The 21,142-nt window shown below is 46.5% G+C and overlaps 1 protein-coding gene across 5 annotated transcripts in view; it reads right to left on the minus strand.

Moving 5' to 3' along the window:
* The window catches only part of TAFA1 (TAFA chemokine like family member 1), a 372,953-nt gene that overhangs the window by 244,618 nt on the left and 107,193 nt on the right, over positions 1 to 21,142 (minus strand). The window lies entirely within an intron of this gene.

The raw sequence follows: 21,142 nt of genomic DNA on the forward strand, positions 1-21,142 counted from the left end.
GAAGTTGCCCAGTTAGCCAATCAGATTATTCTATAATTTCTCTATTGCAACGTTGAAAATGAAAGACACAATCTGATTGGCTGCTGTGCGCAACATACTGTAAGCTATTTTCATTCTTAGAAGCTTTAGAAAAGTGTATCTATAAGCAAATGGAACTCTAGAATGTTTGATCATATAACCCCTTTAATTTCTAACCAACTACTGACACATGAATAGATTCTAGACCAACATCAAAGTGCAAGTGTCCATCTAGCCGAAACCTATTGTGGTACAAGCTATAGAATATAAAGTATTTGAACACAGAGATGTATTTTGTGAAGGACGATTCTCGTTAGAAATAGCCAGATATGCGGCTAACAGAGGTCAATAATAACCTTTGACTAAAATGAATGAACCGTTTTATCAGTTCCACCTGTAATATGATGTAGTGTTCAGATCCAATTAGGACGGCCATCTTTGCAGGCCACCACTCCGTGCAGACACCGCAGAAAAGAGATTATCTACAGATTATGTTGGTAATTAACCAAAGATATAAAAGCCAGCTCCCATTCCTTTGGGTCCTCCTGAAAGTGACATTGTACCGTTAACGGCTACAAGAAGAAGCGTACGCTGGATGGGTTTTGCTGGATGCTGCAGACATTTCCCGGGACTGAATAGTGTAGAGAAAAATGCAGGTGGCATCAATTTCATGAGGACTCTCTGAGGAATAGTTTACAATAAAGGGCCCATTTACCACGTTTATTGCTAATTGCATATTGTTGATTGCATTTCAGGAAGCTAATACATACCTCTTGATTTTATGGCATATGACAATGAGATGAAGCGTGCTGGGTGCAGAAGCGACACATAAGAATTTGAAGAATAAATGACACTAGAAAACAAGTGCAATATGGAAAATGGTTCCAAAGGAAATACTTGGCTACCCTCCTGGAATGGCCCGGAGGCTCCCGAAAATTGGTTCCCCCTCCCAGCCCCCCACATGCCCTTGGACCCCCACATTCCCCCAGGCACCCTCCTACCTTGCCGGTTAAATACCGGCATTTGCAAATGTATGTGGGGGTCGGCGGACTAAAATGATGTAAATCACATCATTTTAGCCCCGCCCCCTTTGGGTACACCTGCCAATCGTGACATTTCTAAGGAAGGGGTGGGGCTTGATTAAAGTGGGCTCTAGTACAGGGCCATCTTATCCTTTGCCTTGGCCCCTGTGCAAAATAATTCAGTGGGCCCCCTCTCTCACTCTCCTCCTCCTCACATCGCCTACGTGCAAGCAGCGGCATCCTGGGCTGGGACCTTGTAGCACTATTTGGCGGGCGGCGGGCGGGAAGCGTTGCTGAATTGGAAAAGACTGGCTGGATGCTGATTGGCTGAGAGATTTCAGCCAATCAGCGTCCAGCCAGTCTTTTCAAATTCAGAAGCGCTTCCTGCTTGCAGCCTGGCAAATAATGATATAAGCTCCCAGCCAACGCTGCCCGGATCCCCGCTGCCTGGTGCCGCTGGCCAAACCCTGCTGCAGGGTCCAGGCAGCGGTGGCTGGGAGCTTGTAGCACTATTTGCCAGACGGCAGGTGGGAAGTGCTGCTGAATTTGTAAAGACTGGCCAGATGCTGATTGGCTGAATTCTCTCAGCCAATCAGGGTCAGGTCAGACTTTTCAAATTCAGCAGTGTTTCCTTCCCACCGACCGACAGCCACCGCTGCCCGGACCCCGCTGCCAACCCCCGCAGCCTCAGCAACTCACCCGAGGCAGTGCCATCTTCCCCATTGGGGTGTCCCTCTAGAAACCTTGGGCCCCTGGGCAACTGCCTATTAAGCCCAATGGGAAAGACGGCACTGCTCTAGTCCCATCCCTCTCCCCTTCTCCTCTCCAAGGCCTGACCGCTTCAACAGCTCAACCATATACTTAAGTGAATGCTTAAATATCTTCCCTGACCTATTCATCAACATGGGATAGTATATCTGATTTTCTAGCAGTTATATCTTCCCTTCCTTATAAAGAAGCAACCAGTGTTTGGTTAACGTTTTTTCTTAAATAATTAATACAGTATTTGAATAAAATCACCATAATTCTAATTCAAATATTACAGCATTTAAAAACACATCATAAAACATATTTACAGAGATGTCAAGCATTAAAAAAAAAGGCATTGCCTATTCCAAGCATGAACTTATAATACAAGGAGATTTCCTAACGCATAATTATAATCATGTTCTCCGAGCCTTATATAAATCAATCTCTTAATGAATATCCAATGATGACAGCAACAAAAATCTTAATTAAATATCAATGGAACACTTGCTCGGAGTAGTACAAAATAGCATAGGAGCTGACAGCACTGTCATCCATCCAAAGTATTCTGCTTGACCCGTCTGTTAGCTTTTGATATTTGGAATATGGGATACAGACTGAATCAGCAGATTAATCTGGGTCGCACTGCAGGGCACAGCTGCTGCTTAAAGGGGACCTATTGTGCTATTATATGAGTCATACATTGTCCTGCATGCTTTTCATTTTATGAACATTTTTAACTATGGGTTCTGGGTAATAAACAGGGGTTAAAGTGTGTGTGTGTGTTGGGGGGGGGGGGATGCTTGCAACTGATTTCCACCACCTCTAATGGTAGGGGTAGCTACAGTAGTTCCCCTCCACCACAGCCCTGCACAGCAATTCCAACAGAAAGCCTGTTGCAGCAGCTTTATTTTCTGGCACAGTGTATGTGATGTCATGTGCCATCACAACTTATTATTGCTATGTGTAAGGGGCTCTGCTACAGTGGGCATTGTGTACTAAGCAACTCTACTGCATCCCATACATGGTTGAGGAGTACTACCAGGGCATGCAGAGATGGGGGAAGTCATTTCTCTAATCCACCTAATTACACCCCCCCCCCCTTCCCCCATTAGGCAGAGACATGGTCAGTGGTAGAGTTTTTGGCATCCCCCTTCAAACTAGAATACTTTTCTATGAGAATTACTGTGCAGGGCCAATGTGGAGGTTAAAATGTTCCACCTCACCCCATTCCCCCTCACTTTAACCCCTGAGTACTACTGTGTAGTGTAACATGAATCAGGGACACTTCTGAGTGACATAATGTTAATGAGGGGCACTACTGTGTGTCATAACATAGTAAGGAGTACTAATATATGGTGTAAAATTAGGGGGTTTGCATTTGCACCCTGGCACCGGCCCGGGTTCACTTAATGTGGTATGGTGAGTGGAAGGGGGAGAGGCAGGCGAAATGAGTTCCACCACCTCTCCAGGACCACTTTAAGCCTTGGTAATAAGTCAATTGTCCAAGGTGGGCAGCAATGGGGCAGTGACCAGCTTTTGAAGGGGCCAAGAGCAAGCGTTTTTAGGCAGTATTTCCTACCCTGGAGAGAGAATAGTGTGCCTGAAGCATGGTGAGGAAAGCAAGCCATGCAAGGGGACACAGTAAACTATGACGCCCATGACGAAGGATATGATTTGTAGGGCATGCCCCTGACTGCTAGGCCACACCCCCTAATTGTGAGTTAATAATGATGACAGCTATGAAACCAGGCATAGGGGAGGAGCAGTGCACAGAAGGGCACGACCCTACTTATGCTCAAATGTGCGCATTTTATCAGCACACGCAATATGGCTGTGATAACGGCCTTCAACTCAGTGGGTAACGTTCATTATCGCTGGCAAGCACAGACATATTTAAGGCTAAATATTCATAAGTGTTCTACTACAGCAGCTTAAAGTAGCGGAAGATATATTATTCATCTGATGTGTTTACATAGCCATATGCAGAGTTTCCAAGCAATTACGTGTCGTGTCCTTGAAACAATTCGCGTTCAGTCCGCTTCAGATTTATTTTATTTTCGTGCTGCAAGGTTTATAGAAATTAAAAAGAGATGAATTCAGAGAGCTATTAAAAAATAAAATCTCATTGACATTGTTTTTACCCTATGAGGATTCCATACAAAAGGAATGACATTCGCTACACCGGTAAAGCGGACATACATTTTTCACTAACCTATTTATAAGAATGGGAAGAATTCACTTCTCTGCTGTGTTCCTGGGCACAAAGGTCCTTATTCTGGTTCACTTGCAAAGGCAAATTCCTTCTCAAATGGACAAAACCATGGCCCTTATTCTAGATGGTTCGGTCAGATGCGTATTTTCGGACAGGAACCGAGTCTTCTTAGCCACGCCTTATGTATGGATCGCTCACACCGTCCCTATGCGGTAAGACGCCGACCGAACGGACCACGATTTTTCATGTGAACACCTCCTCCATCTGTGGGAACCTCCCCCATGGTCACCGACCATCGAATGCTGGACCGAGTGGTCAGGCAGCACCGAGTGCTCCAGACCACTCGGGCATTTCTCAGTGCAAAAGCAGGGATATGGGGGGGGGGCAGCTGGCATCTGGCTATGTCAGCTGTCCGCCCCCCCCCCCCCCCACACACACACACACATGCGTCACGGCCGGATTACCATACGTACACCCAGCGTTTTCATGGGAACACCCATGAAACGTGGGGCGTACGCATATGGTAATGAGTCCAAACAGCCCTTCACGCCCCTCTCTACCCCCTGTTCGGATTGTTCCAACCGATCATTTTCTGTACAGAATTCACACCTCTGCAAACACCAACCATCGGCCGTCTGTCCGCATTCGGAGCCATTCGACTCAATCAGAATAAGGGCCCATGTGCATTGCAGGTGGGGCAGATGTAACGTGTGCAGAGAGATAGATTTGGGTAAGTTATTTTTTTTCTGTGCAGGGTAAATACTGGCTGCTTTATTTTCGCACTGAAATATAGATCTCACTTTGACGTAAACCCCCACCCAAATCTAACTCTCTCCGCACATGTTACAACTGCGCCCCTCCCCCTGCAGTGCACATGGTTTTGTCCATTTGAGAAGGAATTTGCCTTGAACGAGTGAACCAGAATAAGGGCCAAAGTTCCATTGATGGTAAAGTAATAAATATATGTGTGATACGACACCAAGTGATGCGCTTACCATCGGCCTAAATGGAACAGGGAAGCTTCATTATTTTCTAGCTCGTGGCAAAAGCATCTGGGGGATTCTACTGAAGGCGCACTGCTCCTGGCGCCCAAAGCAGGTACAAAAATTAAAACAATAAAATATCCAGATATTTCATGACATGTCACTTGGCTCTCGCTGCAATAAATGACAGAGCGCAGTTGAGCATTTTAAGGTCTCTCATTCTTATGGAACCTTTTTGTTACTCCCCTTCATGTCCAGCTCAGCCATGTCCTTCAGTTTGTGATGGATGGAGGTTATTGCCTGTAGCCAATCATTTTGTTTTAGTGTTCACAGCAGCACAGATGATTTCAGGAGACTAGTTTGCTGATCTTGTGGAAGGCAGTAATATAGTACGTTTGCCTGATGTGAGCGGGGAAGAGAGAACTGCCGGACTGAGGGATAAAGAGCTAACTGAGCAGCACAGAGTATTTCAGGAGACGTATGGGGGTCAGTAATATGTTTCTGTGCTGATGGATACATTTAGTGGGGGGAGGAGCAGAGTCCCCAGCAGCACAGAGTATATCAGGAAATGAGTGATGTCTCTGTGAGGACAGGGCTGCATGTGACAGGGGCAGTGACATGATGTGAGGAGGGGAATGGAGGCAGCAGGAAGCCACAGACTGAGAGTTATATAATGGGAGGAGCAGGGTCCCCCAGCAGCACAGAGTATATCAGGAGATGTGATGTGTCAGTGAGGACAGGGCTGCATGTGACAGGGGCAGTGACATGATGTGAGAAGGGGAATATAGGCAGCAGGAAGTGACAGACTGAAAGTTTTATGGTGGGAGGAGCAGGGTGCCCCAGCAGCACAGAGTATATCAGGAGATGTGATGTGTCAGTGAGGACAGGGCTGCATGTGACAGGGGCAGTGACATGATGTGAGGAGGGGAATATAGGCAGCAGGAAGTGACAGACTGAAAGTTTTATGGTGGGAGGAGCAGGGTGCCCCAGCAGCACAGAGTATATCAGGAGATGAGTGATGTGTCAGTGAGGACAGGGCTGCGTGTGACAGGGGCAGTGACATAATGAAAAGAGGGGAATATAGGCAGCAGGAAGCGACAGACTGAGAGTAACATTGTGGTTGGAGCAGGGTCCCCAGCAGCACAGAGTATATCAGGAGATAAGTGATGTGTCAGTAAGGACAGGGCAGCATGTGACAGGGGCAGTGACATGATGTGAGTAGGGGAATGGAGGCAGCAGGAAGCCACAGACAGAGTTATATAGTGGGAGGAGCGGAGTCCCCATGCAGCACAGAGTATATCAGGAGATGAGTGATGTGTCAGGGAGGACAGGGCTGCATGTGACAAGGGCAGTGACATGATGTGAGGAGGGGAATGGAGGCAACAGGAAGCCACAGACTGAGAGTTATATAGTGGAAGGAGCTGGTCCTCCAGCAGCACAGAGTATATCAGGAGATGAGCGATGTGTCAGTAAGGACAGGACTGCAGCACAGAGTATATCAGGAGGAAATGATAAACACTGTAATACAACAGCCTCCCATCATATGCAGGCTTCCAATGTTGTTGTACATTTTCTTCTGTAATCATGCACCACTATTTACTAATTATCATCCATTTTCATGTTTGAGCACAAAAGAGCTCTGATTGTCTTCAGTAAAACATCATTTAGCTTCTTCTGTGGTTTGATTAATAAGTAGCTAGCAGCATTCAACTGCATTTTTTAATATCTCTGTTCTTACAGGGTATCATTTTATCAGCTTACTTTACCAGGAATATCATTTATTTCAATACTTTCATGCAAGATGTGAGACGCACGCAAATGAAGACTTGAATGTTTAATGGCCTAATTCATTATACTGCTGTCATCCTCCCATGGGTCGGAAATGCAGGAAGGTGTAAAGAAAGCCTCTTATGTCAGGAGGAGACAATATAGTCTGACACACGGATAGACAACAGGCGGCCTTGAGGCGAATGTGACCCTCCAAGCTTTCATCTGGGCAGCCCCCCGCTGCTTTCTGCTTTATTGTCACATTTCTAACTTATCGTTTTTAACACTTGTATAAAAGTCGGCTGATGCGTTATTGCAGATAGATGTCTCTTTCTTCAGTTAAATGTATTATTTATGTATTATGTTAGCGGGCCACCCTGCGGTCCCCAAGGCATTCTGCTCAACTTTTTTCTTTCTTTCTTTCATGATGCCCACGGTACGTGTATCAATCACCCAGTGCAGTGCAAAAACCATACTGGGGGTATTGGACATTTGACCCTCTCCAAAAGGAGAAGTGCCCCATTGCCATACCTCCCAACTGTCCCGATTTTTACGGAAAGTACTGGGGGTTTTTTTGTACTGTCCTGCATCCCACCTGGGCATGACAGTGTTCTGCGGTGGACGGGGCAGCAGCAGTGAAAAGACACTGTGCGTATGCCCACAGCATCTATTTCCAGAACCAGGGGGCGTGGCTAATGATGAAACAGGGCGTGGCCTCACAATCATGGCCATTCCCTCAGTGACGTAACTATAAAATGTGCACCCCCACTGGTAAAATAAAGCCCAACCCTGCCATACCCTGCTGCTTGACGCCGCCGCCGTGGGACCAGCACATGCCCAGAAGCTTCATGCCTTACCATCCACTGGGGCGTGGTGAGAGAATACGATAATAAAATAATAAAATAGCACAGCGAGCCATACAAGGGGACGCAGTGCTACATTTCAATGTCCATGTCGACTGTGTCGACACTCGTGGCAAAAAAATTGAAAAATGTCGACCTTTTGACTGTCGCCCTCATGACCCTGTTGACCTAACCCATTTCAACCTAGACTCATGTTGACCGAAATGCAGACTTGCCTACCCTCCCGGAATGGCCGGGAGGGTCCCGCAAATCGGGTCCCCCTCCCAGCCTCCCGGTAAGGTGGGCAAGTGTCCCGCATTTTCCCTACAGCCCCAGCTACCCCCTTCCCCACGGTCTAAAGCTCAGAATTTTGTGTGTCCGCGGGGAGGGGGCGTGGCTAAAATGACGCGAGCTGCTGCATTTCGCGTCATTTTAGCCCCGCCCACCAACCACGGACCTGCAAATTGATCCGGATGCCAGTCATGGGGGCGGGGCTTAGTGACATCAGCCTCACCCTACCCCCACAACGTAGCCTCTTCCTGCCCCTTCTCCCAGAGAGGAGTTTTAAAAAGTCGGCAAGTAGGCCTAAATGCATGTCGACCTAATGGTGTCGACATAATGACTGTTGATCAACATGCTGGTGACCTAATGTTCCACACCCGTCAGGTCAGACTTCCAATAGAAAATGTCTGCCAGTCACAGGGAAGCCAGTGCAGTCTTACAGACTGCATCTGACTTCCCACAGTGGCGGATTTTATCTGGGGGGGGGGGGGGGGGGGCTGCAGCCCATAGGTAAAAACCACCACTGCATTTGGCCCTTGGTTTCCGTTATTAGAACTACAGAAAAAAAATCCTTTATTATTTTCCAGTATAAAAATTCATAAAATGCCCATATTTTGACATGACGTGAAACTGCCTACCGAGATACTGCATTTAAATAATCATAACTAAAATGCTATTGAGATCATTTAACTCTGCTAAGGTCAAAGCACATTTTTAGGCCTGTAGTTCCCTGACATAAATTGTCACAGACACGTGCTGTGAGTACTCAGCTGCTGGGGGCTGCCATGTTAGAAAAATGACATTCGCTGTAAGTTTTCTAGCCTTTGCTTCTCAAACACATTCCCAGTACCTTTTCCTGACAGGTCATTACAAATAATAGCATTGGCATCAGCTGGCACCATTAGAAAGTACCTTGAAGCTCTATGCAATACCAGAAGGGAGGCCTGTCAGCTTTGTGACTTGGGAGAATAACAATAAATCAGACTGGCCCAGATCTCAGGCCTTCCATAGACCTCTCAGTTATACTGCGTTTATTCAATGAAAATCTCTGGGCTTCCTGTGCCAGCTTGTCAAACGTTTGCCACAACGCAGAATGTTTTTGGGAATACACATGAAAGAGGCAGACATTTTTGGCATGGAGCGATATTTTTATGTTTGTGCGGCTATCCCAAATGGAAAATCCCGATAAGCCTCTTGGTTGCACAAGTCTCATTCGTACCATCCCAAAACCATACCTCCCAACTGTCACGATTACAGCGGGACAGTCCCGATTTCGGGTCCTGTCCCGCTGTCCCACCCGCGGCAGGCATTGTCCCACTGCGGGGGTGGCAGTTGGGAGACCCCCCAATCTAATAGAATAGACGCTGTGCACATGCGCACAGCGTCTATTCTCGTATGAAAATGAGGTCGCGGCTAATCAGCATAAGCCACACCCTCATTTGCATACGCCCCGCCCCCTTTTCGGTCGCTCGCGCGAGTGTCCCTATTTCATGTCACCAGAAGTTGGGAGGTATGCAAAACACACCTTAAAATCTATTTCTAACAAAGGGGCAGATGTATTAAACCTGGTAAAATGATAACTTGATGATAAATCAGTTGATTGGCTGGTGCGTTATCACCACTTTATAACGATTTTATCAGTTAATACATCTGCCCCAAAGTCACAACTGACTTCCACCAAGTCAAGAACACTGGTCAAGCGCACAATATGGCTGACTCTGTGATGTCACTGATTAGTAATATTTTGGAAGGGGGAGCAAAATTTATAGTTAGGCCACTGGGAGCCACATCTCAACCAGCCCAGTGGAAGTCCGAGCTCAGACCAGAAATCAGAGCTGAGCGGCTACTACTGTCTGCCCTGTACAGCGCTAACTGCACAACAGGTGGATTGGTTATAATAGCGCTAAACCAGCAGTGCCGGACAGCTCTGATCACGGGTGGGCTGCAGTCAGCGCAGAGACAGAGAAAAACCATTTGGTCTGTCAGGGAGGGTTTCTTGGCTCGGACCCCCCCCCCCCCCATTCATGTGTATGTCAACCTTCATACTGTTGACACTATGACCCATATACCCCTGTACTTTCCCCATTCCCTGCAGCCCTCGCTCCTCGCCTAGACCTGTCCAGTTGCCCTTGGGGCACACGCCCAAGCTTCCACATCGCGCTCATAGAGAAGACGAGACAGACCTTCTGCAATTATTGATGGACGAATGCAGTTTTTTGAATCACTTCTTTTTTAAAAAAATTGCAAACAAGTATTTTAAGCACTAGTCGCGGTGATTTGAAGGCAGATATGAAGGAGTGAGCATTCTTTGTTTACCTGTCCACTGAAGGAATATACTTCATCATAGCAGAGAGCAGCAGCAACTCTGAGATCCCATAAGGTTCCCACAGTATAGGGAATACAGCTAAGGACTATAAATCAAAACCATGACAATTATTAAGGGGAGACATTTCACTTTAAGATGTATTAAAGTCACACTAGTCTCTGGGCATATCATATATACTTACAGCAACGCCATCAATCAATTGCTCTCTCCGAGGAGGTTCTCACAGGAGAATGCGGTTCTAAAATAAATTCTATACAGACTGCCTGTTCCGTGCTTCGCCTCCTGACATTGCCCTTCTTTTCAAGTTGTGTGCTATCTATCTCTCATTACCAGGCGAAGACTTAAATGCATTGTTCAGGAGCTAACCTAGCCTGGAAACAACAATTAGATTGCTATATTTAGGCTGAAGCACATATAATATTCAGCTTTCTACAGATGTGACAATGCAGCAGCAAATCCAATTGATTCCGTTCAAGTTTACTGTTGTGACAAGATCATTTAATTAGGGATGGACAGGGCCTGGCTAACAGTCCTGGCATTGTACAGGGTGAAAAGGGGGCGTGGCCATTGCACGCGGTGGCCTGCCGCGACACTCCTCTGTGGTTCTATATGCCGGAGAGCTGTGAACAGCACCATGAGGCCGAACATCTTGGGAAGCCGGCAGATAAACACAGTGCTTGGCGAGCCCCGGTCTCTGCGCCGGGATGAGCCAGACAATCAGGCCATCGGCCCTTCTGGCGTTTGCCAGAAATGCCTTACGGGTAGTCAGGCCTTGATTATATCTGGAAATATTTTTCTTCCGCTGTTTGTATTATGCTGCAACTAGAACATTGCACTGATGCCAGTGGGGGGATCCTGTGTGTTGAGCGCTTTATATGTACAACTGACCGATACACTAGTGTAAATGCCTATGTACAACAAATAAATAGGATGAGAGGTGCGGAGTGGAAAAACATTAACCATTTGCGTGAATCTCTGCCTTGTGCCCAGTATGTGTAGGGCAGTGTTTTTCAACCACTGTGCCGTGGCATACTAGTGTGCCTTGAGCTGCTCTGAAGTGTGCCCACAGATCTAGAGATGCCCAAACCAGTTTACAGCCACCACCAGTTCAATTGTTATTTATGGGTCTCTTCTTTCCATGTAAAGGGCCAATGTATTTTATTTTTGTTACCTGTGGGGACCAGTGTGATTGTTTTTTTTATATGGGGGCCAATAGGTTTGTTTTTTTTCCTGTGGGGGCCAATGTGTTTTTCCCTGTGTGGATCTCATGGTGTGCCTTGGCAATTTTAAAATCTTTTTAGTGTGCCGCAAGGTAAAAAGGTTGAAAATCAATGGTGTAGGGAATAAGATTGAATTGTGAAAAAGAATTGTTCTGATGTTCTATTGATCATGGTGTATGGTCCATACGCAAGGCCGTCCATGGAGAAAAGCCCATAACAGGGTTTTTTACCGAATTTCCATTTAGAACATCCCGCCCACAAATACCTAACCATAGAAAACATGCAAAATGCTCTGCTCCTGGTCTTCTTTGCCACTAGCAGTTGCAGAGATGGAGCTGCAGCACAGTCCAAAGGGAGGGGAGCCACACTAACTACCAGGGTGTCCCAGCCAGAGATGTTTGGCTGCGGTGGCTTCAGAAGTGCAGCTACCAGTGATGTCTGGCAGTGTTCCGGGTGGCAAAGAAGTCCAGGAAAACAGCATTTTGCACCAAATGGAATGGGTCATGGTGGAGGGCATATAGATCATGACCAGTGGCGGCTCGTAACTTCTTCAGGGAGGGGGGCTGCCTCTTGCCGCAGCTGGGGTACCGCAATGCAGTCCTCCCCTCCCCCTGTCCCGCTGTATGGGCTTCGGCAACAGCCCAGAGAAAGGAATCATGGTCCCGGCGCCTGTGTAATACAAATGACAAGCACCGGAACCAGTGCGTGCACGGTACCGATGTAGATCCTGCACATGCGCAATCGGGAAATTTGCTTAGCAGCCTGCAGAAAGGCGTCCCGGGGGGAGGGAACACCTCCCAATGGGACTGCCTTGGTGACTGGTAGGTTGGACTTCCAATATTAAGTCACTGCCAGTCACAGTGAAGCCAGAGCAGTCTCACAAACTACAGTGGTGGATTTTACCTGGGGGGGGGCTGCAACCCTGCAGGCTATAGGTAAAAACCGCCACTGATCATAACTAGTAATTTAAAACTTAAAATCAATTGCAAAATTCGGATGGCTATTGACCATGGATGACCATGGATGATTCATAATCATCAATGGTTTATGGCCGATGTAGAATACTTTTGCCTTTGATGGGGGAGACCTACTGTAGATGGTTTCCCTACAGTACATCAGTGATGGCTAACCTTGACACTCCAGCTGTTGTTAAACTACACATCCCAGCATGCCCTGCATCAGTTTTAGCATGGCCAAATAGCAAAACTGTAGCAGGGCATACTGGGATGTGTAGGTCAACAACATCTGTGGCGTAGCTACGTTTTGGGCGCCCCCCCGCCGCCGTTAGGGGGGGGCGCCCCGCCGCCACCCTGCCAAGCACCCCCGCCGCCCTGCCAAGCACCTGCCCCGCCGCCCATGCAAACCCCCCCTCCCAATCCCCCGCAGCCTTACCTATCTCGCTGGTCCCGGCGGCTCCGTTCTTCTGCCGAGGACCACCACAAAATGGCCGCCCCCATTCAGTAGACAGTTTCAGAGAACTGTGTGCTATATGGGGGCGGCCATTTTGTGGTGGTCTTCAGCAGAAGAACGGAGCCGCCGGGACCAGCGAGATAGGTAAGTCTGCGGGGGATTGGGTGGGGGGGTGTAACTATAGCACCGCAGCCCCCAGCGCCCCCACATGCACAGCGCCCCCCCGTGGTGGCGGGGGCTGCAGTGCTATAGTTACGCCGCTGTCTGGAGTGTCAAGGTTAGCCATCACTGCCCTACATTGATGGCACAGCATAAACAAATATTTTTTTTCTATTCTCCCCAAGGTGCTGGGACACGGAGCATAGATCCCCCCTGACACTCTGAAGCCCCACCCTCAGGTTCTGATTGGTTCATGGACTAGCGGGCTGACCAAAACAGAAAAAAAATCCTTATTTATTTACAGTTTCTTATACAGCGCAGCAGGTTCCGTTGCGCTTTACAATGTATCAAAATGTGTTTATTAGAATTTTATGCTTAAGGCTCATGAGATCATTCAGATTTTTTTATTAGAATTTATTATTAACAGTATTTTATATAGCGCACACATATTCAGCAGCGCTTTACAGAGAATATTTGAACATTCATCAGTCCCTGCCCCAGTGGAGCTTACAATCTATATTCCCTACCACATGTACATGCACACACAGACATTCTAGGGTTATTTTTTTTTTTTTTATGGGATCCAATCAGCCTACCAGTATATTTTTGGATTGTGGGAGAAAACCGTAGTACCCGGAGGAAACCCACGCAAGTACGGGGAGAATATACAAACTCAACATCAACACAGTTAGAGCCATGGTGGGAATCGAACCCATGACCTCAGCGCTGTGAGGCAGTAATGTTAACCATTACACCATCTGTACTGCCCTAATGTCTCATAGCACCCTGCCGAAACCCCCCTCTCCACCGCTTAATTCCCCTCTCTAACATGCGAGGGGATGTGAACGCTAACATATACCCTTGCAGCCCATAACTACCAACCTATCAGCTGCTATCTGTCATTTTTCAAACACAGCCTGCCACAATGGCATTAAGGAGCTGATTGGCTGGTACTTCATCTCTCTCCACTTCCTGTCTCTCCAAGGTCTGATACACCTCCCCTCATTGTCTGTGTTTGGGATCAGGGTCAGTATACCACAGTAGAGGTCACAAGGGAAATTAACTAAGCTTCACTTTCTGTACTTGATCCAATCAATGAGTAGCAGACAGTGCGGCTTGAGTATTCCACTTCACATGATAATTTGCAGAGCTCTCAAGGATATGTTTTATTTAACAGTGCATGCCCTTGTGAATAGCGAAATGATCTAAGTTAATTATTTCACCATTGACTTTCTAGTACAGTGTACAATATATATTTAATTAAGTCATTTATATCATTCCAAAAAAAATTGTATTCGCGCTGGAAAATCCCATCCTTCCAGAAAACGAGCATGATGAGATAATGCAGAGGTTACAAATTAGCCTCTGCTATAGAATGCCCAGTTATACTAAGCTCGCTGGCATCGATCACTTTCTCTCTCTCCGTGAAGAGAATCTACTCCAAGAGATATGGGCAGCGTCCAGGTTGAGAAGAGAATCAGTCAATTAAATTGATTATATCTTTCAAAACGTCAAATAAAAACAATGCTTTTAATTTAACTTGAAATAGCAAAGACGCTATCATTACTCGTCTAATGTAGGATGAGCCGAGCGCTAGTTTTTTTTTTTTTTTATCATGGTAAATTATTATGCTGAATTAATAGTAGAAAGAATCAATAATCCCCCGGCGTCTGCCAAGATTTCGAGATTTTAATTCAGATTATCTTTCTCTTACTTCCATAGTGGTAATGCATCTACTTAAAGACAACATTTATATTCCATGACAATTCGCAGTTTCTGAATGCACAGTTGTCCGTCTCTGCGGTCCCCAAAGAGCGCTGAAAGGAGGATTTCGCAAAAATTATGAATCTGTTGTATATTGATTGCTATTGCTCCGATTCGGTGAAGCCACCCAGACTGCTCTACATCCTACGGAGAGCCCTTCAGAGCTGGGTGAAGAATTTATTCTTTGTCCTTCTCTGAAACCAATGAACAGAGAACAACCCCCGATAAGAAGTATTGTTCTATGTGGACGGTATCAACTTTACTGTCAGGGCAAAATACTGTATGTCTTGCTTTATAAATAAATTATTCTATGGTGTTAAGACTAATGACCACAAAGACTAGACATGGAAATATAGGACGTTTTTTGGGTGGGGATGGAGATGATAAAAAAATGATTTATGATAGGAGGTGAGATACTTGTCTCACCTCCCATCATGATCCTCCAAGTAGGATGGCCATCTACCATTGATTATATAAAATCATCGATGGTGTATGACCAATGTTGAATACTTTTACAATCAATGAGGGAGATCTAGATGGTTTCCCCTTCATCAATGATGCAGAAGCCAGGATTTTTAAAGTTTTTTTTTTACAAAGTGCCGAGAGATTATCCCCCTGACACTCCTGTGAAGCTCCGCCCCCAAGCAGGGGTGAACCCATTGATGGTTCCCGTTCCCGTGCAGATGGTTTGACATCATCGAGATTACACATTGAGGTAACCCACCGATAGCCATCTCTACACTCACAGTTCTGGGAAAACAAAGATAACTGTCCCACAGTACATGTCATCTTTTAAATCTGACTCATCCTGAAGAATTCCAGGTGAAAGATGTAGCAGACCACTGTGAAGGACACAATTCTGAAAATGTGGGTCCTTAAAGAAGGCAACCAAAAACTTTTTGTGAGCCCCCCCAACATTGTAATAGAACAGCATTAGAACCCTCTACTGGTTAACAGACTTCCGAGATGACTGCAAGAAAAAGCATACAGTGATATTTCTGCAGGTATTGCATACCCCTAAATGTCCGCTTCTTGTGGACGATCCTGCTTTCATAGTGTCATGGCATCCTGTATGGGCATCTTCACAGTGAAGGGAAAGACTAGGTGGCCGATGGTGGTCCATTATCGATAGGAATTCTAGGCATGCCCCGAGAGTTATGGAAACAGGGAGGTGTCATAAGGCCACGCTCATCCACCCTAGTCCATGTCCCATTTCTGGATTGGAGGTATACCTTGAACGCCCCTGTACACTGCCACCCCAAGCAGGGTGAGAAGCAGCAAGGCCACCAACACGGCTATGAGGGAGATCAGCACCCATTCCGGGACAGCGCATATTCCGGCTCACACAGCGGCCTGTACCCAGAATCCCAGCTCCGAGCAACGCTCACCTGTCTCACCTGTGTTGTCCCTGGCAGGCACCGAGAACGGTCATGTGACTCCTCCTGCTGAGTCTCATGACCATGCTGCACCAATGGCGTGAAGAGGAGGCTTCTGTATGGAGCGGTGCTGCGGCGGCTGCCTGCTGCCCTGCACGTCTCACTGACACCATGGTCCACGGCCCAGCCAGCCCGGGGGCGAGCATGACCGGCCCAGTTTTAATGAGTTTTGGGCCGGCCCACCCGGAAATGGTCCGGTTTCCCAGCCTGGGCTACCATGCAACTACAGATGTGGAAGAGACATAAAAATGGAGATGCGGTAATTAGGTCAACAGTATCTATGTAGATAGTCAAAAGTCTGACCGCGCATTAGGTAAACAGGGTCAAAAAGTCACCAGAAGCAAAAGGTTGATATGAGTTTTTCATGATTACTTTTTTGTGTCGACATGGATACAAAAAAACAATAAAAACTGATGTTGATCTTTTTCATGTCAACCTTTTGCTTGTGTCAATCTTTTGATTATCGACCTAATGCATGTCAACCTTTTTCATATGTTGACCTTTTGACTGTTGACCAATAGTGGTCAACCCTTTGGCTGTCTATCTAGACACTGTCAACCTAACAACCGGTACAGGAAAACTGATTGCTACTGTATAATATACACCAAGCCAGGTTCTGTTCCTGGTCTTCTAAGCCCACAAAGCATCAATGTGATTGGTCAGCACAAAGAAGCCATCCTAAGCTTTGTGACAAAAAAACTAGTTCCAACATATTAATATTTTCCTGTAACATCAGAAGTCTGAATTCTAGGAAGATAAGAATTCAGGTCAAGGATTCCGAGTGACAAATCTGTCCTAGGAGAGATGTAACCTGTCTCTTGCAGAATACGAAGGATGCGCGAGTCTCCACTTGTGATTCAACAGAACAGCACAAATACCAGGTGAAGGATTGATTATATATTGTCTAATGAGGCAGGGAGTCATTGGTCAGGAAACACAGGTTCCAACTGACTATAGCATTCTGGGGTGGATGCAGATCACAGTAGGTAGAAGACAAGAATCAGTACTCCCAGAAGCGTATTAAGAGAGGAAGGTGCACCATACACCTTGCACCCATTATAGCAGCGTTTTTCAACCACTAGTGTGCCTTGAGCTGTTCTCAAGTGTGCCACCAGAGCTAGAAAGCCTGGCACAGACTGTATTGTGCTCATCTGGGGGTCAATGTATTTACTTTTTGTGTTCTATGGGGGACAATGCAATTGATTGATTATTTTTTTTTTTTAAATGTGAGGACCAATGTTATATTTGTTTCCATGTGGGGGTCAATGTACTTTTTTTTTTTTTTATATCAGTGTCATTGTATTTTCACATGGGTCAATTTTATTTATTTTTTTCCTGTGGGGGCTAATGATTTTTTTGCGCTTTGGCAATTTAAAAATGATGTTTGATGTGCCACGAGTTAATAAAGGTTGAAAATCCCTGCATTACAGGTACACCACTGATTGCACTTGAAAAATAAAGGGTTCACAAAATAGCTGTGATGAAGCAGTGAGTATAATTATTACAGTTACTGTAGGACCCACAGCTTATGTTCCTGCCAATAGTGCCAATAGTGTTAATGAAGTTCCATGCTACAAACTCTTTTTGTTATTAGGGATCAATTAACAGAAACAGTGAATTGTTCGCAATCAGCCAATAGCAACTGGCTCACTAGTGATATCACTCGATATCTGCACCTCCCTTTACCACCAGATCAACCTCTTCACCTGCATGTGTTCCAGTTGGTTTGCAGTCACATTGCCATCATTTACAATGTCAATGCTCTAAAGTCGAATGGTTCTGAATGTTGACAACTTTGTTCAAAATGTGGACATATTCAGAATGGCAAACTTAAAAGATCCGGGTGGATTTGGATTTCTGGAGATCCGAACGGCACATCTCTACTAACAAAAGGATACAAAAGGATTGTTGACAATCAGAATGTCGACATTCATTACGGGGACATCAGAATGCGGACATCATAATGATGGCAAGTATGAAATACAGTTTAAAGCACTTTACATCTGACAGGAATATTCTTGCATGCTGTCAGTACCAGTGGCAGGTATAACATTTTGTAAGTAACATTTTAAAGTGGCCATACGCTACTGCAATGTATTGCAGCAGTGTATGGCCATCTGACACCGCATGAACCGCCCGGGTCCTCGAATGCGTCCTTTCACATACAATTTATCGCATGAGAAACCACTCCTCGCTTCCGGTACTGGGGCCGAATCGGAGGTCGGATGGGCAGCAGGTCTGAGTTCCAGCTCAGGACCAATGCGCACGGGACCGTGCAACGGACCCGATCAATTACATGCGATTTGTGCTGGTTTCTCAGCCCGATCCATTGGGATCGGGTGGAATTGGCCCAAATCAGACTAGCATATGGGCACATTTATACATGCAGCTACTGACCATACCAAACCATTAGCAATATGTGTTTTTAGTCCATAACAAAAGGTTACTCATAGTTTAATGGCCTCTAATGGGTATAAGTCAAGGTTGCCTCTAGCCTCCCGGAATGGCAGAAAATCGGGTCTCCCTCCCGGCCCCCCGGAAAGGTGGTCAACCCTCTCGGATTCTGTGGGACCTCCGCTCCCCCCTTTTGCCCCCCCCCCCTAATTGTGGCATCATCACCCCAACAGTGGGTGGGGCTAAAATTTCATAATTGTCCCTTTTAGCCACGCCCCCTCCATGGAGATCTGTGAATATGTTTTTTTTTTGGTTTTTTTTGCAGTCCTGGGGGTGGGGCTTGATGATGGCGCAATCAAGCCCCACCCCCTGAAGTGCTGCTAAGGAGGAGACTAGAAAAGTAGGCAACCCTGGTATAAGTTACGGAAGTGTATATGAAGAGAATTACAGCGACCGCTACATCCAAATTTTAAATTTAAACCATAAAAAATAAAAACTTTACAATTAATGGAATAGAAATAGCATCAAATTATATTTCTTTCTTCCAACACCTTCTTTGCTCCTTTAATACTCAATGAGATATTTAAAAGGAATGCTGAAAGTAATATCATTTTACCAATTTCCTTTACATGCAATAACCCAGGAACATTATCTTGTCATTCATCGCACAATTTGTTTTTCTTTGTGCTGAACCTAAAAGAGCCAATTAAGATGGCTGAACCATTGCTATAATAACATAATACCCAACTTGCATTATGATTAAATATTTTCAGTGTTGAATTGTTTTATTCCCGGGAGCCTCGGCTGCAGAATGCAGCAGCGTATTACTTGTGCTTCATGTGAAAGTGTTTTTTCCTTTGCTCCCTCTCTGTATTACAATATGATTTTGTATTTTTGAATAGTCTATTGATATTACAGGAATAACAGAATACTAAGGTTGCTACCAAGTCATTGCACACAGTCATGGTTTGTATGCTGCTAGGGAGGGTGCCGGACAGTTTCCTAACAGTCGGGATCCCGACAATCATTACCCCAACGTCGAGATCCCAACAGTCAAAACCCCAACACTCGGGGTCCCAATGGCCACCGGCTATTCTCCCTCGTGGGGGTCCATGACCCCCATAGAGGGAGAATAGAATAGGTGACGAGCGTAGCAAGCCACCGTGCCCGCAAGGGGCTTTGTTGCGCTCACCATGCAGTCGGGATCCTGACATCGGGCTAATGACTGTTGGGATTCCGACTGTCGGGACCATATACGACACCCACTAGAGAGAGGCAACATCTCAATTGAAGGGGGGGGGGTGGAGGTTATTGCATGGGAAGGAGGAGGGGAGAGAGGGGTGCATCATATCAAATTTTGGTACTCTTTACCTAGAACGGCGCCCATCGGGGTGATCGCGGGATCGCGGGCAGTACATAAACGGCAGCGACGCGATGCCCGCGATCACCGCGATTTTCCCATAGGGAACAATGTTAAAAAGTCAGATTGATCGCGATTTTGCATTCAATGCCTCAATGCCCGCGATTTTACCATAGGAATCAATGTTAAATGGGCTACAGAGCCCAAATTGGCTCAATTAACCCTTAAATGTCACCCCAATTTTTTTACGCCACCCCACGATCCACGCCAACCCGAAGCGTGGCGAGCGCAGCGAGCCCGCGAGGGGCGGCGGTACGCGTCCTCCGACCTTTTCATGCCCTACTATCCACGTCGGCGTGGAGTTGAGAATAGAATAGTGTGGCGAGCGCAGCGAGCCACCGAGCCCGAAGCGTGGCGAGCGCAGCGAGCCCCGCGAGGGGACGCGGATACCTTCACAGTTATACGCGTCCCCTCGCGGACTTCACAGGTGTCCGTGGTGACGCCGACACCTGTGAAGCCCGCGAAGGGACGCGCTTACCTGTGAAGGTATCCGCGTCCCCTCGCGGGGCTCGCTGCGCTCGCCACGCTTCGGGCTCGGTGGCTCGCTGCGCTCGCCACACTATTCTATTCTCAACTCCACGCCGACGTGGATAGTAGGGCATGAAAAGGTCGGAGGACGCGTACCGCCGCCCCTCGCGGGCTCGCTGCGCTCGCCACGCTTCGGGTTGGCGTGGATCGTGGGGTGGCGTAAAAAAATTGGGGTGACATTTAAGGGTTAATTGGGTCTATTTGGGCTCTGTAGCCCATTTAACATTGATTCCTATGGGAAAATCGCGGGCATTGAGGCATTTAACATTAAAATCGCGATCAATTAGGCTTTTTAACATTGTTCCCTATGGGAAAATGGCGGTGATCGCGGGTACACGATTTTGATGTACCCGCGATTTACCCGCGATGACCGCGATTTTTTACCCCCGACGCCCGCGATTCTGATCGCGGGCGCCGTTCTAGGTAAAGAGTACCCAAATTTTCATTGTATTGCATCCCACCCCTAGCCATATGCATTGTTTAACGCCATATAAATGAATACAGATTTTCATATACATACATACATACACACACACATACTAACACCTACACGCATTAACATATACATTCACACTAAAACATACACTTACTTTTGGTGGAGCAACTATT

This window comes from Crinia signifera, chromosome 8, assembly GCF_055691185.1.
Source record: "Crinia signifera chromosome 8, ASM5569118v1, whole genome shotgun sequence".
Taxonomy (NCBI): Eukaryota; Metazoa; Chordata; class Amphibia; order Anura; family Myobatrachidae; genus Crinia; species Crinia signifera.